Here is an 8355-nt window from a genome sequence, read left to right on the forward strand (position 1 = left end):
CACTTGTGCTTCCAAATTTCTAATGGAAGACCTTGTTTCATACATGAAACTCACAGTGGCCTTGGATAGATCAGAGACTAAGTTTATTAAATTAGAAGTATTTTGTTCAGAGTTCTCTGTCTGTAACTGAGTGGATGATGGAAAAGGTTTATTATTGTTAAACCTGTTTCTTCCACCATTATTAAAGCCTTGTTGAGGCTTTTGATCCTTCCATGAGAAATTTGGATGATTTCTCCATGATGAGTTATAGGTGTTTCCATAAGGTTCACCTAAGTAATTCACCTCAGCTATTGCAGGGTTCTCAGGATCATAAGCTTCTTCTTCAGAAGATGCCTCTTGAGTACTGTTGGATGCAGCTTGCATTCCATGCAGACTCTGAGAGATCATATTGACTTGCTGAGTCAATATTTTATTCTGAGCCAATATGGCATTCAGAGTATCAACTTCAAGAACTCCCTTCTTCATAGGTGTCCCATTATTCACAGGATTCCTTTCAGAAGTGTACATGAACTGGTTATTAGCAACCATGTCAATGAGTTCTTGAGCTTCTGCAAGCGTTTTCTTTAGGTGAATGGATCCACCTGCAGAAGTGTCCAGTGACATCTTTGATAGCTCAGATAAACCATCATAGAATATATCTAGGATGGTCCATTCTGAAAGCATGTCAGAAGGACACTTTTTGGTCAACTATTTGTATCTTTCCCAAGCTTCATAGAGGGATTCACCTTCTTTCTGTCTGAAGGTTTGAACATCAGCTCTAAGCTTGCTCAGCTTTTGAGGAGGAAAGTACTTGACTAAGAAAGCCGTGACCAGCTTATCCCAAGAGTTCAGGCTTATCAACTATAAACTTGGTACGCGTAATCGTGATTACACTTTAATTATGTAAAATTCATGGCTCTTTCTTTCCCTGGCAATGGCGCCAAGAACATGGTGCCAATACCATGGTTCACAACTTCGATACAACTAACCAGCAAGTGCACTGGGTCGTCCAAGTAATACCTTACGTGAGTAAGGGTCGAATCCCACGGAGATTGTCGGTATGAAGCAAGCTATGGTCACCTTGCAAATCTCAGTTAGGAAGATATAAATTGATAAGGGTGTTTTCAAATTTAATATAATAAAATAGGGATAGAAATACTTATGTAATTCATTGGTGAGAATTTCAGATAAGCGAATGGAGATGCCTTCGTTCCTCTGAACCTCTGCTTTCCTGCTATCTTCATCCAATCAGTCTTACTCCTTTCCATGGCTGGCTTTATGCAAGGGCATCACCGTTTTCAGTGGCTACATCCCCTCCTCTCAGTGAAAAATATGCTCACATGCTCTGTCACAGCACGGCTAATCATCTGTCGGTTCCCGATCATGCTGGAATAGGATTCACCCTCCTTTTGCGTCTGTCACTAACGCCCAGCACTCGCGAGTTTGAAGCTCGTCACAGTCATTCAATCATTGAATCCTACTCGGAATACCACAGACAAGGTTTAGACTTTCCGGATTCTCTTGAATGCCGCCATCATTCTAGCTTACGCCACGAAGATTCCGATTAAGAGATCTAAGAGATATTCATTCTAGCTTATTTCATGTAGAACAGAAGTGTTTGTTAGGCACGCGTTCATAAGGGAGAAGGATGATGAGCGTCACACATAATCATCACCTTCATCACGTTCTTGGGTGCGAATGGATATCTTAGAAGCGAAATAAGATGAATTGAATAGAAAACAGTAGTACTTTGCATTAATCTTTGAGGAACAGCAGAGCTCCACACCAAAATCTATGGAGTGTAGAAACTCTACCGTTAAAAATACATAAGTGAATGGTCCAGGCATGGCCGTGTGGCCAGCCCCCAAGGTCTGAGAACAATGCGTTCAAAGATCTAACTGATCAAAAGATGTCTAATACAATAGTAAGAGGTCCTATTTATAATAAACTAGCTACTAGGGTTTACATGAGTAAGTAATTGATGCATAAATCCACTTCCGGGGCCCACTTGGTGTGTGCTTGGGCTGGGCTTGAGTGTTGCACATGTAGAGGTCCTTCTTGGAGTTGAACGCCAGCTTTTGTGCCAGTTTGGGCGTTCAACTCTGGTTTTGGCTCCTTTTTTGGCGCTAGACGCCAGGTTTGGGTAGAAAGCTGGCGTTGAACGCCGGTTTACGTCATCTATTCTTGGCCAAAGTATGGACTATTATATATTTCTGGAAAGCCCTGGATGTCTACCTTCCAACGCAATTAGAAGCGCGTCATTTTGAGTTCTGTAGCTCCAGAAAATCCACTTTGAGTGCAGGGAGGTCAGAATCCAACAGCATCAGCAGTCCTTTTTCAACCTCTGAATCTGATTTCTGCTCAAGTCCCTCAATTTCAGCCAGAAAATACCTGAAATCATAGAAAAACACACAAACTCATAGTAAAGTCCAGAAATGTGAATTTAACATAAAAACTAATGAAAACATCCCTAAAAGTAACTAGATCCTACTAAAAACATACTAAAAACAATGCCAAAAAGCGTATAAATTATCCGCTCATCACACCAACACACAGCTTGCCATAGGAGGACGTGCGTGCGTGAACAAGAAGACAGAGAAAATCAGAGATTCAGAAGACGAAGCATCTCCAAAACTCCAACATATTCTCCATTACTGCATAACAAGTAACCTTTAATCCATGCTCTATTGTTTATATGTAATTCAACTGATAAACATAATTGACTTCCTGACTAAGATTTACAAGATAACCATAGATTGCTTCAAACCAACAATCTCCGTGGGATTCGACCCTTACTCACGTGAGGTATTACTTGGACGACCCAGTGCACTTGCTGGTCAGTGGTACGAGTTGTGAAAAGTGTGATTCACAATTCGTGCACCAAGTTTTTGGCGCCGTTGCCCGGGATTGTTCGTGTTTGAACAACTGACGGATTATTTTGTTGCTTAGATTAGGAAAATTTTTCTTTTTGGTTTAGAGTCTCTTATTATTGTTCTTGGTTAAAAATATCCTTTTTAAAACAAGTGTTACATTTACTGCCCAATTGGCTAGAGCGTTAGTCTAAACCCGTGGCAGTTTGGTACACTCTTTTTAAAATCTTTTTCAAAAATAATATTTTTTCTATTAAATCCTGTGCCAAACTTTAAGTTTGGTGTTTTCTTGTTGATTTTTCTTTGGTTTTCGAAAATTTTATTTTGGTTTTCAAAAAATTTTAAGTTTGGTGTTCTTCCTTCATGTTTTTGTGTTCTTGTGAGTCTTCAAATTGTTCTTGAGTTTTTCTAGTGTCTTGATCCTAAAATTTTTTAGTTTGGTGTTCCTTGGTGTTTTCCCTCCAAAATTTTCGAAAATAAGGAACATTAGATCTAAAAATTTTAATTCTTGTGCTATCTTATTGTTTTTCTCTTTCCTTTTAAAAATCAAAAATATCTTTTCTCTCTATTTTAAAAGCAAATTTTCAAAATCTATTTCTAAATTTCAGATTTTTATTTCAAAATTTAAAACCTTTTCAAAAAAAAATCATCATATCTTTTTCAAAATCTCCTAACCACTTTCTCTCTCCTCACTTTTTCGAAAATCTTTTACTCATTTTTTATTTATTTTATTTTCAAAATAAATTAATAAATAAATAAATAAATAAAAATATTTTTTTCTATTTTACATCATCTCCCTTTTTCCATCATGGACCTAAGCGGAAATGAACAGTCCAGGAGGACTCTGGGGTCATATTCTAACCCCTCTACTGCTTCATATGGGAGTAGTATCTGCATACCCTCCATTGGAGTCAGTAGCTTTGAGTTGAATCCTCAGCTCATTATCATGGTGCAGCAAAGCTGCCAGTATTCCGGTCTTCCACAGGAAGAACCTACAGAGTTTCTGGCACAATTTTTACAAATTGCTGACACAGTACATGATAAGGAAATAGATCAAGATGTCTACAGACTATTACTGTTTCCATTTGCTGTAAAAGATCAAGCTAAGAGGTGGTTAAATAACCAACCTAAGGCCAGCATAAAGACATGGAAACAGCTGACAGAAAAATTCCTGAATCAATATTTCCCTCCAAAAAGGATGACACAGCTAAGGCTGGACATCCAAGGCTTCAAACAAGGAGATAATGAATCTCTTTATGATGCCTGGGAGAGATACAGAGAGATGCTACGAAAATGCCCCTCTGAAATGTTTTCAGAGTGGGTTCAGTTAGACATCTTCTACTATGGGCTTGCAGAAGGAGCTCAGATGTCTCTAGATTACTCAGCTGATGGATCTATCCACATGAGAAAGACAATTGAAGAGGCTCAAGAGCTCATTGATACAGTTGCCAGGAATCAACATCTGTACCTAAGCAGCAACCCTTCCATGAATGAAGAGGTTAAAATAGTAACTGCTAAACTCAGTCCTATGAAACAAGCTGCTGAATTCGATCAGCAATTGGACTTTCTAACAAAGCAGCTAGCCGAATTTAAAGACAGGTTACAAGAGACAAGGATGGCTAATACACATATGGACGAACAGTTTAAGCAAACAAAGCAGCAGCTGTCAAGGCAAATAGCAGAAGAATGCCAAGCAGTTCAACTAAGAAGTGGGAAAACACTGAATATCCCACCTCAAGACAGCAAAAAGCTAAGAAATGAGCAAACCACCCAAAATTCACCTGAGGACAGTAAGAGCCCAGGGAAAAACAATTCTGGCACTAAAACGCCAAAAAATTGGTAGAAGGCTGGTGCTGAACGCCCAGACCATGGCCAAAACTGGCGTTCAACGCCAGAAACAAGGCAGGACTGGCGTTCAACGCCAGAAATGGGCAAGGATCTGGCGTTGAACGCCCAAAATGGGCAAGATCTGGCGCTAAACGCCCAAAATGGGCACAATTCTGGCGTTCAGGCGCCAGGAGCAGACAAAGAGCTGGCGTCCAGTTTCACTCCAGCTTCTAACTCTGGCACTCAATTGCCAGTGAGGGATCAGACACACACAAATGCTGATGACAACCCCTCTAAAAAGGCTTCTTCAACCACCTCTGTAGGCAATAAACCTGCAGCAACTAAGGTTGAAGAATATAAAGCCAAGATACCTTATCCTCAAAAACTCCGGAAAGAGGAGCAGGATAAGCAATTTGCTCGCTTTGCAGATTATCTCAGGACTCTTGAAATAAAGATTCCATTTGCAGAAGCACTTAAGCAAATACCTTCTTATGCCAAGTTCATGAAAGAGATCTTGAGTCATAAGAAGGATTGGAGAGAAACAGAAAGAGTTCTCCTCACCGAAGAATGCAGTGCAGTCATTTTGAAAAGCTTTCTTGAAAAGCTTAAAGACCCGGGGAGTTTTCTGATACCGTGCATATTAGAAGGTAATTGCACCAAGACAGCTTTATGCGATCTTGGGGCAAGCATCAACCTAATACCTGCATCCACTATCAGAAAGCTTGGCTTAACTGAAGAAGTTAAACCAACCCGGATCTGTCTCCAACTTGCTGATGGTTCTACTAAATACCCATCAGGCGTGATTCAAGACATGATTGTCAGAGTTGGGCCATTCGCCTTTCCCACTGACTTTGTTGTGCTGGAAATGGAGGAGCACAAGAGTGCTACTCTCATTCTAGGAAGACCCTTCCTAGCAACTGGACGATCCCTAATTGACGTCCAACAGGGGAAATAACCCTGAGAGTCAATGATGATGAGTTTAAGTTGAATGCTGTCAAAGCCATGCAGCATCCAGACACATCAACAGACTACATGAAAGTTGATCTTATTGACTCTTTGGTAGCAGAGATCAACATGGCTGAGAGTCTTGAATCAGAGTTGGAAAACATCTTTAAAGATGTTCAGCCTGATTTAGAAGATTCAGAGGACATGAAAGAGCCTCTGAAATTTCTTCTGGAAGAGGAAAAACCTCCTAAACCCGAGCTCAAGCCATTACCACCATCCTTGAAATATGCGTTTCTGGGAGAAGGTGACACTTTTCCAGTGATCATAAGCTCTGCTTTAAATTCACAGGAAGAGGAAGCACTTATTCAAGTGCTAAGGACACACAAGACAGCTCTTGGGTGGTCCATAGGTGACCTTAAGGGCATAAGCCCAGCTAGATGCATGCACAAAATTTTATTAGAGGACAATGCCAAACCAGTGGTTCAACCACAGAGGCGGCTAAATCCAGCCATGAAAGAAGTGGTGCAGAAAGAGGTCACCAAATTACTGGAGGCTGGGATTATTTATCCTAGTTTTGATAGCCCCTGGGTGAGCCCTGTTCAAGTCGTCCCAAAAAAGGGAGGCATGACAGTGATTCATAATGAAAAAAATGAACTGGTTCCTACAAGAACAGTTACAGGGTGGCGCATGTGTATTGACTACAGAAGGCTCAATACAGCCACCAGAAAGGATCATTTTCCTTTACCATTCATAGACCAGATGCTAGAAAGACTAGCAGGTCATGATTATTACTGCTTTTTGGATGGCTACTCAGGCTATAACCAGATTGCAGTGGATCCCCAGGATCAAGAGAAAACAGCATTCACATGTCCATCCGGAGTGTTCGCTTATAGAAGGATGCCATTTGGGCTATGTAATGCGCCTGCAACCTTCCAGAGATGCATGCTCTCTATTTTCTCTGATATAGTGGAAAAATTTCTGGAAGTCTTCATGGATGACTTCTCAGTATATGGAGACTCATTCAGCTCCTGTCTTGATCACCTGAAACTTGTTCTGAAAAGATGCCAAGAGACCAACCTAGTTTTAAACTGGGAAAAGTGTCACTTCATGGTGACTGAAGGAATTGTTCTTGGGCATAAAATCTCAAACAAGGGAATAGAGGTGGATCAAGCAAAAATAGAGGTAATTGAAAAATTACCACCACCTGCCAATGTTAAGGCAATCAGAAGCTTTCTGGGGCATGCAGGATTCTATAGGAGGTTTATAAAGGATTTTTCAAAAATCGCAAAACCTCTAAGCAATCTGCTAGCTGCTGACACACCATTTGTGTTTGACACAGAGTGCCTGCAGGCGTTTGAAACGCTGAAAGCTAAGCTGGTCACAGCACCAGTCATTTCTGCACCAGACTGGACAATACCATTTGAGCTAATGTGTGATGCCAGTGATCATGCCATTGGTGCAGTATTGGGACAGAGGCACGACAAGCTTCTGCATGTCATTTATTATGCCAATCGCGTTCTAAATGATGCCCAGAAAAATTACACAACCACAGAAAAAGAACTACTTGCAGTGGTTTACGCCATTGACAAGTTCAGATCATACTTAGTAGGATCAAAAGTGATTGTGTATACTGACCATGCTGCTCTTAAATATCTATTCACAAAGCAGGATTCAAAACCCAGGCTCATTAGATGGGTATTGCTTCTGCAAGAATTTGATATAGAAATAAGAGACAGAAAAGGGACAGAGAACCAAGTGGCTGATCATCTGTCCCGGATAGAGCCAGTGGAAGGGACGTCCCTCCCCTTTCTTGAGATCTCTGAGACGTTTCCTGATGAGCATTTATTTGCCATTCAAGAAGCACCATGGTTTGCCGATATTGCAAACTATAAAGCTGCAAGGTTCATACCCAAGGAGTACAACAGGATACAAAAGAAGAAATTAATTACTGATGCAAAGTACTACTTGTGGGATGAACCTTATCTCTTTAAGAGATGTGCAGACGGAATTATCCGTAGGTGTGTGCCTAGAGAAGAAGCTCAGAGGATCCTGTGGCATTGCCACGGATCTCAATATGGAGGCCATTTCGGAGGTGAGCGAACAGCCACCAAGGTCCTCCAATGTGGCTTCTATTGGCTCACACTCTATAAAGATTCCCGAGAGTTTGTACGTAATTGTGACAGTTGCCAAAGAGCTGGTAATCTGCCTCATGGTTATGCCATGCCTCAACAAGGAATCTTGGAAATTGAGTTGTTTGACGTATGGGGAATTGACTTCATGGGACCTTTCCCACCATCATACTCAAACACTTATATTCTGGTGGCAGTTGACAGCTCACTCAAAGGAGGCCAGACTATAGTCATGAACAAGGAGTGTAGTGCCCTTATTCAACCTGAGTTACCTACAAAAAGAAGAGACCCAGGGAGTTTTCACATCCCTTGTGCCATAGGTGAAACTATGTTCGATAGAGCACTATGTGATTTGGGGGCCAGCATCAACTTACTGCCCTTATCCCTGGCAAAGAGGCTACAGATCAATGAGATAATGCCCACAGATGTAATCATCAGACTGGCTGACAAAACTCAAAACCAAGCAATAGGAGTGGTGAAAAATGTGTTGCTAAAGGTTGGGAAATACTTTCTCCCAACAGACTTTGTCATCCTGGACATGGAAGAGAGTCACTCTCATCCAATCATATTGGGAAGACCATTCCTAGCTACGGCCAGAGCACTTA

At 41.1% G+C, this 8355-nt stretch overlaps 1 non-coding gene across 1 annotated transcript; it reads left to right on the plus strand.

Annotated features, from left to right (window-relative positions):
* Nucleotides 1-657: 657 nt before the first annotated feature.
* Nucleotides 658-765, plus strand: LOC148555224 (small nucleolar RNA R71). Its single transcript, XR_015887072.1, has one exon. It is a non-coding gene; the product is annotated as a small nucleolar RNA R71 (small nucleolar RNA).
* The last annotated feature ends 7590 nt before the right edge of the window (nt 766-8355 follow it).

This window comes from Arachis ipaensis, chromosome B6, assembly GCF_059453495.1.
Source record: "Arachis ipaensis isolate K30076 ecotype BB chromosome B6, ASM5945349v1, whole genome shotgun sequence".
In the NCBI taxonomy this organism is placed as follows: Eukaryota; Viridiplantae; Streptophyta; class Magnoliopsida; order Fabales; family Fabaceae; genus Arachis; species Arachis ipaensis.